General features: G+C 42.7%; 1 protein-coding gene across 1 annotated transcript in view; it reads right to left on the minus strand.

The window, feature by feature from the left end:
• Positions 1-1,039: 1,039 nt before the first annotated feature.
• LOC131301515 (histone-lysine N-methyltransferase ATX2) overlaps positions 1,040-15,162 on the minus strand; it is a 55,576-nt gene continuing 41,453 nt past the window's right edge. The window contains exons 22-23 of the transcript XR_009191314.1: positions 1,360-1,486; positions 1,040-1,243 (exon numbers count right to left, since the gene is read on the minus strand). The gene's annotated coding sequence lies outside the window, so the exon portion shown is untranslated. The remainder of the gene's footprint in view (positions 1,244-1,359; positions 1,487-15,162) is intronic.

Raw genomic sequence — 15,162 nt, forward strand, 5'->3', positions numbered from 1 at the left:
CATATATTGATTTCCATGTCACATCGTTTAACTCATTGTCAAATTTCTAGGCAAACAGAGTATGTGATTACATCTGAACTAATTAGCAATTGCAAGTCGAGAGTCATAAATACAAATAGAACATATAAAAAGGAAAATTGCACATATTTAAGGGATATTTAAAGTTGTCCGACCAAAGTCGCCCAACCGCATATTTCCAGTAGGGTTCATATGATAAGTCGCCCCCCTTTGCTAGAGCAATAAAATTCTCTTGAGCGCATCCAAACTCACTTGAGCGCCTTCTAAAATTCTCACCATTTCTGTTCAGCTTGCCAGCCCGTTTCGACCTAGTAAAATTCCAAATTGAGAAATTTGTATTTCTAACAAAGTTGTAGCTCTTTGAATCTACTTTTGAGCCTGGCTTTAATCACCTCTACGGAGGGAAAGCTTATTTCAGCTGAGAAAACGGGGAATTCCGAGGTATGGGTTTCTTTAGGACTCCTTGACATGTGCAAGTGCAACTACAAAAATTGACTCAAGGGAGCACGACACCATAGAGGGATAGGACATGTCTTCCCTTTGGAATAAAAACGAAGAAAGTTATCTCTTATTTTGTTATTTTGACCACCAAACATGAAAGGTCTCTCTCCAAGCCGTAAATACGAATTTCACCAATAGAACTTCAACATAAATTGAATTTTCGAAGATGGTACAACTGTGGAAATAAAAGTAAGTGAAGGTGAAACAATATCATATCTTCTATGGTGAAAACTTTCTTTCAAGTTAAGAATCAATTGGTAGCACCTATACCCAAGGAAGGTGTTGCAAGTTGCAACAATGGCAATGACTATGAGATGCAGCCAGAAGCGGTGGTGGACCCTTGTTGAGATAAGCAGCTTAATTGTTACTCCAAGGGCGAAGCGGCAGCGCCACAACCATCCGCAAGAAAGTTGGACTCTTGCAGAGTGTTGCATGGATAATTTACAGAAGCATATACACAGATTGGAAACATACAGAAAAGCTCACATGAGCTAGTAAAGGAGCTATCTACAAGAACCTTTTAAAAGCAAAGAAGAGGACGAAAATCAATCCAGAGCGAGTTAAGACGAACTACAAGTCAGAAGACCACAAGGGGGTGGACTAGTCCGCCACATTAAGTGGGAACGAGGCACTCATTCATACCTGGTTATTCTTAAAGCATTCAACTCAAAACCAATTGCCAACAGCTCCGGATGCCCACCACAGTAACTTTGAATTTGCTAGTCTGCATCATCAGGACAAGAACAAAGGACGTAATTTCAATTTCCTTTTCGACACAGGTCTACAAAATCACAGTGTTATTCATGTTTATAGTCAACGATGAGAACAGATTACATCTACCTTTCTCATATTGTCCCGATTTGGCCATCATTTCTTGTAGGCCAAGTAACTGTTGCCTTTTCCAGAATAGTTTACTGCAATGCTGTACGGTATTTCCGATGCTGGGGAAGAATTCTTATCTATGGGCCTGGAGACAACATAGTTTTATCTCATACGTGTATGCATGAGTGTTTACACCAATTATTTGAAAATAAATTTGTTCCAGAATCATATCGAACAGGAATCATACCAAAACCCACGTTGATCAGATATTATCTTAAATAACTTCCAAACACATTCATCCTGAAAAATAAAATTGCATCTGTTCAGGGGTCATAACATAATTGGTTAGTGGGGTAAATGGGTCGGGAAAGATTGACATTCAGAAATTGATTACCGATTATGCAAGCTACCCAAAGATTTTCCGGGAAAAAAAGAAAAAGAAAAATAGGCCCGGCTCTATTGTTGTTACTCAAAACCTTTTTTCCGTGATAAACTAGCTTTTTAAAGCTAAGACTCATCATGTCCACCATCCCCCTCAAGCCCAAAGTCTATATCGTGAAGAGATGGCATTTGCAGGTGTGAGAACTTCGAAATTTTCTCTATTAAGGAGATGATAAGTTTCTACTCTAGTCTGACTTTTACATGTTCGGGGAGGGAGGGGAAGCGGGGCTTAAGCTAGAAGAAGTCATATACCAAACATACGCTACTAGAATCTAGTATTATCATGCTCAGGTTATGGTCACATTGACACAATCTCTTCAAAGAAAACTATCAAGTAATGACCGTAAACTACAAAGAGTTGTTATCTACAGCATGCTTGCGGATGTCACACACCTGTGTAATCCACCACTTAGCCAAAAAAAATCAAGCTAAAAATTTAGCTTGCGGTTACTCCAAATTAGTGGAGAGGTGTCAGTGTAAATTCCCTCGTTCATATATACTTTGAACGAACCCAGAACTATTTCCAAATAAAGCATCCGCAACACAGCTAATTGTACCGATGATAATCAAACTCTATGGAGATAAAGACGCCTCCCACCATGACTAATTCGCACTTAGATTCAACCTTTTCCTCAAACCTACATATACCAGCCAAAGCATATCCGACATCTTATAAAATATTAAAACAAACATTGTGGAAAACAGACCAGATAGGTACTCATCACATTCCTTCCCAAAACTTAGACCTAATTGAGGTCCGCCGAGCATCCTTCCTAAGTAACCAGCACAAATTGCAATTACATTTACAAAACCTCCAACTTTCAGAGTGCAATTAAGATGGTTAAACTTTAAATACATTAATGCTAGTGGAACAACCGAACAACACATTTACACCATAAGAAATGTTTACGTATAACCCTTGCCACCAAATTCGAGAAATACATGTGGTAGAAAACAAGAACCAAATTGAAATGTTACAAAGAGAAAAGGAAAGTTGATAGTATACAGTATACTCAGATACTCAGATTGCATGTGATAATGCTTGAATAGTTGTGACTCTAGTCATGCTATGTGTAATTTAGAATGTCAAGTATGATGCCCAGATTCCCCAAGAGAGTGTAAATTCCTCACCAAGTAAATAACAAAAAATACTGGAATCATGATTTCCAAGTTGATCAGCTAAGTTATCAAATATTAGATGTTATACCAAAATAAGTATATATCCACATTTTTATATAGCTAGAAAGATAAAGTACTATGAACATGACATGTCTGTTGCAGCAGAGTACACTCACAGGGACATCAACGTACCCAAAGATGACACTTCAATTTGCTGATTTAGTTTAGAGATCTCCAGACACTCAATCTTATCGGACGTCATCCTTCACAAAGTACCCAAGACTAAAGCTTCCATTCCCACATAGCTCAAAATACAAACAGGACACATTAGCACTACAGTTGGATACTAGTGTAACTGGACCTCCATTAATCTCAAGAACCCAATTTTCCAGTGAGGGAGTCCTTTGGATCGTTCAGTGCTAAGTTCCAGCGGTAACAAAACAATATTTTCTAAAAGTTTTTCAAAAACAATTTGCCAAGGAAACAATTCTTTTAAGTTTGTAAATTTGCTGCTGACAATATGAATGAAGACAATGTTATGGTAAACAAGAAGCATACACCGTGGTAGCCTCAGTTCCGAAGTGGTAGTGGGTGCAAAGTTCCTATGACGGATTTAATCTACGGTTCCGTCAGATGGTTGATGCTTCGTGTGGGGGCACTTTTATGATGAAAACTGAGGATGAGGGGTGGGATCTCTTTGAGCGAAAATTCCCAACACTATGCCTCAACGTACAGTGGTGGGAACACACCTACCCTGTCCAAATCAGGTGGCCTTTATAAGGTTGGCGAATCGAGCTATCTCTCTGCTAAGGTAGATGACTCGTCCCGTAAGCTTGATAGTGTCTTATCTTTAGGGCAAGTTCCTTCGTATTCCCTCAACCTCCTGTTGTCAAGGATGGGTGCCAGTTGTGTTCTAATCCAAGCAATTACGTAAGCGAGTACCTCCTGGCATCTCAATCTCCTAAATTCATGCAAGAGCGAGTGAACGCGTCCGATGGGTTTTCTCGACCAGGAATGACCCTTATTAAAATACAAACATTCCCGGATGCAGGAACTATCCCAATTTCTCGACAGCCAGGTCCAGGGCAACCTTTTACCCAACCTTTGAGGCCAACTTTTCCCACTACTTCCAATTCTCAGGCCTATAGTCCGGCCCCTCCACAATAGACATATCAACATCCTCCTCCGTCCTCCCAAAGGACACCATCTTTCAAGGAACGGATGTTGAAAGCCATGGCTGAACTCAAAGCTGACTCACAAGTGCTTCCTTCACTCTCAATCCATTGCCAATATAGAGACTCAAGTGGGCCAAATAGTTAATGCTCTTAACAATAGAGAGAGGAAGGTAGGTTACCAAGTCAGCCAGTGGCCAACCCCAAGGGATGCATCAAATTAGGGATTCGCAAGCTCAAAAAAAAGTAGTCATTACCCTTAGGAATGAGAGGGCTTAGAAACAAGACTTAAAGAGGTAAAATCCAAGGCAAAAGAGTCTCCCTCACACCTCAAGGGGTCTAAGGTTGAAAAACCAAAAAGGAAGCAAGAGCACAAACCATTGTCCACAATCCACATCAGCTCCAAGGCCACCTGAGGTCCCCTATTACATCCCCAAGGCACCGTTTTGGACTTGTCTTGAAGTACCCTCATCCTTCCAAAAGAAGGGCACTCCTATCAATGGTTTCATGGAGATGTTCATGCAAGTCAAGATCAATCTTCCGTGACTGAATGTTATTCAGCAAATTCCTTTTTATGCCAAGTTCCTCAAGGACTTGTGCTCTCACAAGCGGGAAGCACGAGCAAAGTTTTCAGAGCCAATTCTGATTCCTCACCCAGTGAGCTCCATTCTTCAATCAAACACTACCCCCAAGCTTCCCGATCAGGGTGGCCCAACAATTTCTTATGTCATAAGCAATCATTTCATTTGTAGGTCACTTTTAGATTTAGGAGCGAGGATCAATCTTCTCCCTTATTCAGTTTGTAAGGAGCTAGGGCTTGGTGAGTTGAAGCCCACGTCGCTCACTCTTTAGTTGACCGACGTGGTATGTTAGACGAATCCCTTATCAAGTGAACAATTATTACTACCCTGGTGACTTCATTGTCCTTGACACGGAATCAACCTACCATGCAAACCTTAAATATCAAATGCTCGTCGTCTTGGGTCGTCCTTTTTTAGCCACGGCCAATGCCCAAATTGTTGGGAGTAAGGTCATGAAGGCATCCTTCGGTAATAAGAAATTGAGCTAAAATATGTGCCAGGCCTCCCAACATCCACGTGGAGGAAGACTACTTAGCAATCGATGTCAATTAGGAGTTGGGGGAGGAGGCACTGCCCTGCATTCTGGCCGAGGAACCTCTAGAAGCCTGTCTTGAGAGCCCACTTTGGTTTCGAGGAATTTGATATTGATCGGTCCCTGGTCAAGATCAACTCTTTGCCAGAACTCGCACCTTTGGCAAACCAATCTACATGGTGAACTTCTTTTGAGCGGTTACCTTCATTGTCCGCAGAAGCTCCACTAAAACTTGAGTTGAAGCCTCTCCCAGCTTCCCTCAAATGTCTTTCTCGATTTAGATGACACCCTTACCCCTGATCATTGCTTCCGACCACTCTATTGAGCACGAGGATCAACTTTTTGTTGTGCTTAGAGAGCACAAGGGTGCGCTAGGGTGGTCAGTTTGTTTCCCAACAATGAGTCAAAACTTGGAATCTCGGCCGCAACCACCGCCACCTCCCCTGACATGCGACCCCCACGAGCACCAAAACCAAAGTCAAGACCACCAACACCACGACCAAAACCATAACCACTAAATCCAGAATCACGACCACAACCACTAAACCCAGAACCACGGCCGCGGCTGAAGGAAGAGCCAAAACTACCAGAAAGAGCGGAAGCTAATGCTGAACGATCAAGAGATGGGGTAGGCGCAGACACGGAGATACAGAAGACTGACGAAGGCAACTAAATACCTCACTGAGAGAAGGTAAATTTCGAGACCCCAAGAGCTGATGACTAACAGAATCATAGGTCGATGATGCACCAATTATAAATCGAGCAACTTGCATACGCTTATGCTGGCGTCGCATAACCTAAATGTTAGAGGAAATAGGCTCACAAATATGAGCTCCTCACAAATACCGCGAAATTTGGCATAACAAGCCTCCAAAGATAAATCACCCTAGGATATAAAAAAGGAGAACAGATGAAGATCATACGTCCAACGGAGATTGTTAACACCAGAATACATCTCCTGAGCTTGTGTCCATACCTTTTTGGCAGTAGATAAGAAAACTAGAGTGCTAGCAATATGTTCTTCATTACTATTCCACAACTTAGACCGAATCCAGGCATCTTCAGATTCCCAAGCCTGATATGTAGAGGCAATCTTTACAGGGGGGTCATCGATCAAATAATGATATTGTGCCTAGCCTAGATAATAAACCTAAACTGCTTTAGCCCAAATTGCATAATTTTTACCATTCAAAGGTGTGGAAGTAATAGACAGCCTCTCCCAAAACCGAGCAGAACGAGCAAAACTACCAACAACTGTAGAACTAGAAGAAACACAAGCTTATCACTCTCATCCATTGCAATGAATCAATAACAATCAATGGAACCAACAAAAAATCAACCAACGGGAGCAACTAAACGCAACAGTTAATACTGAGGCAACATAAACTAGCAACAACCAATCAACCAACCAAAATATCCAACCTCGAACAAACAACAAAGATAATCATAGGTCTTGCAATATATTAACTAGAGCGAGTAAGAAGCCATACGAACTGGAAAACCATGGAAAGACCTCGAGATCAGCAGATAACTGTAGACACCCTATTTTGGACTTTTCAAATTAGTTTACTTACGGTATTTGATTCCCTGATGATGAAATGGAACAAGAACACCACAGAAATGTTAGTATGTTTGAGCTTTGAGCATTCCAAAACCCTTTCAAATCCCTTTCAAACTCTCTAAACCAGAACCAAAAGGCCTCAATAAAACCCAACTTACATACGCCGGTAATCAATTGGCATGCGCCGGTCCTCTGCCACGTGTCAGTCATCGGTCAACTTTGACCGTTGACCAAGCCCGAACTGGAGTACGCCAGTTCCGAACTGGAGTACGCCAGTCAAACCTCTGGTCAAACTTGTGTTTTTCAGCATGCAGAAGCCATGGGTAGGGGTCTATAACACATGGGAACCTTTTAATCCGTCGAAAAAAAACAGTCTTCGCCAGAGGACATTTCTTAGTTCTTACACCCATCCCATCACCTTTTCCTCTCATCCAATGAGAAGCAAGCCTTAAGGGCTAAGGCACCAGTCCTAGTCCCTTTAACTGGCCTTAGCCCTTCTCTCTCCCTTTCCTCCTATATATACCCCCTCTCTTCATCCTTGTAAAGGGTTCACAAAAAAAAAAAAAAAAGGGGTTACACTCATAAGGAGCTCCCAAGTTCTTTCTCTCTTCCTTTGGTCCTTGCTCCCTATTCTTTCACTCATTCCATTGAAAGAGTAAACAAGAGACCCCTCCATACACCTCTTACAGTCAAACATCCATCACCCTCCATCATCCAACCCTCAAGTTCAAAGCTCAAACATCTCTCAAACCTCAAAACCAAAGGTATAAATCTTTGTAAACTTTCTGTTCGGATCCCTGAAGGGGGCTGGTAGGGTCAAGGCTGGTAATCAATACCAGTCCTGGCCTTAAAGCTAGCAAGGTTTCAAAAATATCGTTTCTAACTAGAATCGGCGTGCGCCGGTCATAAGCACGTGTATGCCGGTCCTTGGCATTACGTACAATTTTTTTTAACTTGGTCTGTCTGAGTCTATCTGGAACTGGCGTACTCCAGTTAGTAACTAGCGTACTCCAGTTCTGAGCCCTTCGGAATTGGCGTACTTCAGTTGTGAACTGGCGTCTAAATCTTTGTTTTATGCTTTATTTCTTGTCTATTCATCACTGTAAGCATGTCCAATAACCAGTTTACAGCTTTCTATATTTTAGGACTGTTAGTCGTTATTTGTTTCTTCTGCTTTGGGAAGGCCTCTGGGATCCTTCTGGTCATGTTCCAGAGCCCAGAAGATGTAAAGCCAAACACTGGACAAAAGATGTTACTGGCGTACGATACCCTGGCATTGGCATACGGCAGTGATGTCTGGCCCAGTGGCTGGCCCTTGCATGGCAGCTAGGTTTTGGCATCTGTTTGTTTCCCCCACACTGTTTATGGGGTGCTCTGTTTATTTTATACCTTTAAGTCTACGCCTGCTGTTTGTATCTGTACCTATCCTGTTGTATAAACTGCGTGGTTTGTCCAGAGCCCAGAGGGTTGAAAATAAGAGCTGTGGGTTTAGGCTTACTGGAGTACGCCAGCCTATGCGTGGCGTGCGCAGGTGAAGCCTGCATGTAGTGGTTTGGCCAGTGCACGTAGATTTCTTCTTGTGCATGTCATTCCGGATCAGTGTTATCCAGTCTGTTTAAAACGCTCACAGAAGTCTGTTTTCAATCTATACTATTTCAATAAGCATCCATCACATTTTGTCACATAAATACAACTTGTTACAGTTTTAAATCCCCTTTAAACTGCTCCCCCGCCCTAATTGGCTAAAAAATGATTAATGAGAGAAAAATGCAAACGTTTTATAAAATGCCCGAGTAGAGACCGATCTCCAGATTGGGCGAGAGGGGTGCCATAAAACCCTTCCCCTCTCGTAACCTGGCTCCCGAACCTCAGATATCGAAGGTGACAACGGCCCAGTCTACACGCCTTTTCAAAATCAAACAACGTAGCAAAGCGTTTCTAGTTCGGTTCCTTTGGTGTTTCACCGCTAAAACCTGAGTGGCAACTCTGAATCGAAGCGTTTCGCCGCGGTTTTCTATAAAAGGGCGCACCCGATTTCTAACGAAATTGAAAATTTTGGGGCGTGTGCCCACAATAACGGCTGCAAACAGTGCACCGGTGGATTTCAAGTACACTAGGGAAAGACCCAGTGGATTTCAAGTTCACCAGGAGAAGACCTAGTGAATTTCGTAGAAGATCCAGTAGACTTAGAGGTAGACAGGGGTCGCCGGAGGTCGATATGGCCTGGAGGAGGGTCGCCGGAGGTCAGCGATGGTTGGCAAGTGGTCAGTGTGGGATGGAGGGTGACGGCGAGGGCTGGATGCGAGGTTGGCCTAAGGTTTCGATTGTGATGGTAAAGGTGCTAAGGTTTCGATTATGATGGTGGATGGAGGACAATGGTATGCTTGGGTTTCGACTCTATGATGACTACTACAGCCTACGGGTATTGGGAACGGCTGATGATGGATGGTGGACAGCGATGGGTGGTGGGCGGCGATGAGTGGTGGATGATAGTTATGGTGGCAGGCTAAGGTTAGGATCACGCTCTGATACCATGTTAGAGATAATAGAAAAGTGTTTAAGGTGTTAATTAACCCTAACACAATGATATCTTATTTATATTAAGGGAGAACTCAATACAAAACTAAGTTAACCAATGTGAGACAAGACCCAATACTCGATGTCGAGACCCGTAAATTTTTTTTATATAATGTTAATGTTTTATGAAGGATAAATAATAGTATAATGTGGAAAATATGTTTGTGGGTTAATGTACAAGGATTTGGAAAGAATGGGTGTTTGTGTAAATGTGTATACGTGTATGCATATAAGGGGGAGTGTGAGAGATTTTCCCAAAAAAAACCCCTCTCTCTATCTCTCACTCCTCTCTCCCTCTCCGGCGTCTCTCTCTCCCTCTTGCTCTCTCTTAAAACTCCATCCAAATACCTCGAAACCCATACGAATCAACCTTCAATTCATCATCTACATGCGTATTGGAGCTTGTACCACATTGGATAGAGCTTGGTTAGGTGTATTTTGCTCAGTTTTGATTTCAAAAGCTAGGGCTCACTCAATCTCTTCTGTTTCGACTTGGATACTTGAGGTAGGGAATTCTACCATTCTCTATATGTTATTTGAGTGTTTTTGTGCTTTGTTGAAGCTTGTATTGGTTGTTGTTAAGTTTGGATAAAAATATGTCAAGCTGTGAAAAATCGTCTGAAAACCAATTTCCATCCGGTAGGTCATTTGAAAATTTTCTCGTATAAAATTTGTGCGCCATTTGTTTCCATTTTGTACCGGTAGGCCTTGATCCCTACCAGTAGGATCGCAGAAATTTCCCATCTTCTACCCGTACCACTTGTTCCCTACCGATAGGACCCCAGTGAACCAAAATGTTGTCCCTTTCTATTTCTAGTTTGTACCGGTAGGACTTCAGTCCCAGTGCCAATTTGTCCCAAGTCTTTAAAATTTCTTGTTGGAGCTTTATTTCATTCTAATGGGTTTATTTATGCATAAAATCAAGTATTTGGAGAATAACACTTGTTCAATGCGTAGAATTGTATCCGATGGAGTTGAATGAGCATGTTGAATTATGAGATAACGGATTTGAACTTATTGCACGGTTAACGTACGAACTGTACACTTGGATACATAAACGATTGTGAACACTCAGGACCCATCGACGGGTGGGTGTTTGGCAGGGGTATCGAGATCTTTTAATTGGCCCGGCAGGAGCAACTACTCGTAAATATTTTCAGGACTTACCTACCAATGGGTGAGGTGCCTGGCAGGGGATATCGGGATATCCTATAATTGGCCCGGCAGGAGCTTAGGCTCAAACACATAAAGATAAAGAGATGTTAGGACACAGACAACGTGGAAATAGTTTAACAGTGTGACGACAAGGAGGGGCTAAGATAATTGAATTGGTTGATCATGCTCATTTGCATATAGAGTTTGCGTAGACTTTTCTACTGGGCTAGTGTAGCTCAACCCTTCATTATTTTCAGGTACTAACCAAGGATAGTGACATGGAGTGTCGTGCGTGCATGCGGCCATCAACCTTTTTGAAAGTTGACAAAGGAGTTGCCTAACATCTTTATTAATCTTATTTTGAAGATGTAATGTAACTTTAAATTCTATTCATTTTGACTATGGATAATGTAAACTCTTAACTCTTCCTTCTAAACCGCACTTATATTATTTTGGGCCAGTGTGCCATTGATGTAATACTCTGAGATATCTGGATTTGAAACTATGGAATGTTGACTGACATGGAACCGACAATCTCTTTTTGGGAATATCGTACGGATTATGTAAGGATTTTATTATGGAAATCATTTATATTTATGTTGAAAATCAAGGGCTTGACAACTTGGTATTAGAGCATAGATTTAGAACACCTAGAGACCGTGGGGAGACGTTTAGTCTCATGTGTTCAAAAAATCACAAACTTTCTATATGACTTGTGCATACTTGTGTGACTAATATTCATATGACTACGTGACATGGCATTTTCAATAATGTAGAGTGGAGTAGAGTTGTTGACCCGTGTTGGGAAGTTGGGGCTTTGACCTCATAGTTATAATGTTGTGGTTGATAGTTTTCCTTTCTTATATCTTGTAGTAAGATGGCTCCGAGATTGCGTGTTAGACGAGGTGGGGCCGGGAATCAGGGAGGACGTGGCCGTGGAATGCCTTTGGAGGGTGAGGTTAGTTAGCATGGGGAGAACCCAAGTGGGGATCCGGGGTCAGGGGCCGGACGGGGTGCAGAAACACCTCATGCTCAGAATCCATTCGCTAGGAACATCATTGTGGCACTCACAAAGGCAAATTTTTTAAACCCAACTACTAGAGAAAATGCAAACAACCGAGCCTTGACTGCAATACGAGAGTTTAGCCGTAGGAATTTCGATGGGACGAGTAGTGACCCCCTTGTGGCTGATCACTGGCTAGCGCAAATCTGCAAACTCTTTAAAGCCCTCAAGATTACCAAAGATGATTTGCGAGTGAATATTGTGGCTGTCCAACTTACCGGTGAGGCAAATGAATGGTGGGAATCTGTTCTAGAATCTGAGAAGGATGCGAGGAGAGCAGCAAGGGCCGCGGCTCAAGCAAATAAACCGGATGTGGAGAATCTGACATGGGCTGAGTTTGAGACGCTCTTTGAGGAACAATATATTCCAAAGACTAGTCGCGAACAATTGAGGGAACAATTTGAGAAGTTAGAGCAAGGGAGTATGACCGTGTCGGAGTACGTTCAGAGGTTTCAATCTTTGTCTCGTTTTGCACCAGAGTTGGTGGCGACCGAGAAGAGGAAATGTAGACGTTTTGAGAAAGGATTGCATAACACTGTGAAGAGGTTGGTAACGGTATAACGCAAGATGAAATACACTGAGGTTGTTGAGTGTGTGAGGAGTATTGAGATACCAAGGGACGCGCAGAGGAATAGGGGAGTTTGGGAGCCGAGACAACCAACGGTGAGTGTGAGTTCTTCGTCAGGAAGCTTCGAGAGTCAAGGAAGGAAAAGGCCGAAAGAACCATCTCAAACACCGCAGGGGAGTTCATCGAACCTTAGGTCGCCGCCTACTTCTTTTGGGACCCAAGGAGCTTTGTCTTGACCTCCGGTTGTGTGCTTCAAATGCAATCAACCCGGACACATTCGTACTCAATGTCCACATTTCAGAAGGCTTGTTATGTTTGTGGGAAGATAGATCATCTTGCTAGAAATTGTCCTCAAGGAAGGGAATGTGCAGTGAGTCGGGTTCTGTGCAACAGCCGGGAACAGGGCATAGTGTTGGCCAGCAGTTTAGGGGCACTTAGAGGCAGCAGCAGCCTCACTTCCGTCAGACTACATCGGTTCAGAGTTCCAGAATTGATAAGGTAGCGAGTTCTTCCACACCTACTTAGGGTTCTGGTCAGAGGGGAGGTTTTGTGTAGGGTCAGGGTACCCAGGGGCAAGTTTTCAACATCACTTCTGCTATCCCTTCTACCACTTCTCAGGCTCATGAGACATCCGTTGTGAGGGGTACATTTCTTTTATTCAACTCCTTCGCTAAAGTCCTCTTTGATTCTGGAGCATCGCATTCATTCATTGTTGTATCATTTGTGTGTGCCTTGGAATTGGAAACATAAAGTCTTAGTTCTCCATTGTTTGTTGAGACACCTTTAGAGAGTAGAACGCCTCTTGATAGCATTTGTCAGGGTTGTGAGCTAGTCATTCATGATCATCATTTTGTTTTCGACTTCATTGTTTTGGAAATGTCGGGGTTTGATCTTATCTCGGGAATGGATTGGCTATCCACTTTTCATGCTACCATCGATTGTTTCAAGCGTCGAGTTCGTATTTGTCTACCCGATGGTCCTTGTTTCAAATTCTTTGGGGAGCGACGGGAACCGTTAGAACTGTATTTATGTGGGTCACGAGAGCAGGAGTCGGTTTATTCCTTGTTGGCGAGTTTGACGTTAGATGAGGATGCCTCCATGCGTGGGGAATTACCCTTAGTGGTTTGCGACTTTCCGGATGTGTTCCCGGAAGATTTACCTGGTTTGTCTCCCAAGAGAGAGATTGAATTCACGATCGATTTACTTCCTGGTACCGCTCCTATCTACGTACCACCGAATCGTTTTGCGCCCGCCAAATTGAGAGAGTTAAAGACTCAGTTGCAGGAATTGGAGACCTTAGGGTTCATTCGTCCGAGTACGTCACCGTGGGGAGCACTGGCTCTTTTCACGCAAAAGAATGATGGTTCACTTTGTTTGTGTATCGATTATCGTAAGCTAAACCATGTAACTATTAAGAACAAGTATTCCATGCCTAGAATTGATGATTTGTGATTTGTTTGATCAACTTCGAGGTGCTACGTGCTTTTCCAAAATTGATTTGAGGTCTGGTTATCATCAGTTGAAGGTTCGGAGAGAGGACATTCCTAAAATGGCCTTTTGTACTCGTTATGGTCATTATGAATTCGTTGTTATGCCTTTCGGGTTGACGAACGCTCCAGCTACATTCATGGACTTGATGAATCGTATCTTTCGTGCATACTTTGATCGTTTTTGCAGTCGTATTCGTCGATGACATTCTTATTTATTCGCCTACGGAGGGAGAACACCAAATTCATCTCATGATTGTTCTAGAACTTTTACGAGAGCCCCGTTTGTACGCTAAACTTAGTAAGTGTGAGTTTTGGTTATCCGAAGTCAAATTTTTGGGTCAAGTGGTTTCAAAAGGTGGAGTGTCTGTCGATCCGGGAAAGATAGAGTTAGCTATGAATTGGCAACGGCCAAAGAACGTGTTCAAGATTCGTATTTTCTTGGGTTTGGCCGGGTACTACCATCGTTTTGTATTTTATTTTTCTCACCTAGTTGCACCGATGACTAGATTGACACTTAAGGGGACTCATTTCGTTTGGAATGATTCGTGTGGGGCAGCTTTTGAGGAGTTGAAAAAGCGATTGACCACCACACCGGTTTTGATTGTGCCCGAACGTGGAGTTGGTTACTCCGTGTATTGTGATGCGTCTAAGGAAGGATTGGGGTGCGTGTTGATGCAAGTGAGGCAAGTAGTAGCGCATGGGTCACGACAGTTGAAAACTCACGAGCAAAATAACCCTACACATGATTTAGAATTTGCAGCCGTCGTTTTTGCTTTGAAAAGTTGGCGCCATTATGTGTACGGTGAAAATTTTTAAGTCTTTTTCGATCATAAAAGTTTGAAATACCTACTTTCTCAAAAAGAACTTAACCTAAGACAACGTCGTTGGATGGAACACTTGGAGGATTACGATTTCAAATTACAATATCAACCGGGGAAAGCGAACGTCGTGGCAAATGCATTGAGTAGAAAATCGACACACCTAGCGAGTCTAGCTATCCACAAGTGGAAGATGATGAATGATTTGGGCTTCTGCGCTTTGCACTTTGAGGAAGTACGGGAAGGGGTTACGTTATGCAACTTGACCGTGCAATCAACTTTATCGACTCGAGTAATTAAGGCTCAAAAACATGATGAAGAAGCGGAGGAATTTTGTGCTAAATGCCTTAGTGAAAAAGCTTAAGAGGGGTGGATGATTTACTCCGATCAAAGCTTGCACTATCAAGGAAAGTTATTCATATCCGTTTCGTGTTGGGAAGAAATTTTGCAAGAGTTTCACCATTCTCCATTAGCCGTTCATCTGGGGGACTAAAATGTATCATAACTTGCGTAGACAATTTTGGTGGTCCGGAATGAAGACGGACGTTGTGATGTTCGTGTCCAAGTGTCTTACGTGCCAACAAGTGAAAGCCGAACATCAACGACCCGCAGGAAAGTTACAACCATTGCCAGTGGCCGAGTGGAAGTGGGAGAATGTGACCATAGATTTAGTTATGGGTTTACCGAAGTCGCCAAGGGGGGCACGATGCTTTTTGGGTAATAGTGGACCGTTTGACAAAAATT

The sequence above is a fragment of the Rhododendron vialii genome, chromosome 9a, assembly GCF_030253575.1.
Source record: "Rhododendron vialii isolate Sample 1 chromosome 9a, ASM3025357v1".
Classification (NCBI taxonomy): Eukaryota; Viridiplantae; Streptophyta; class Magnoliopsida; order Ericales; family Ericaceae; genus Rhododendron; species Rhododendron vialii.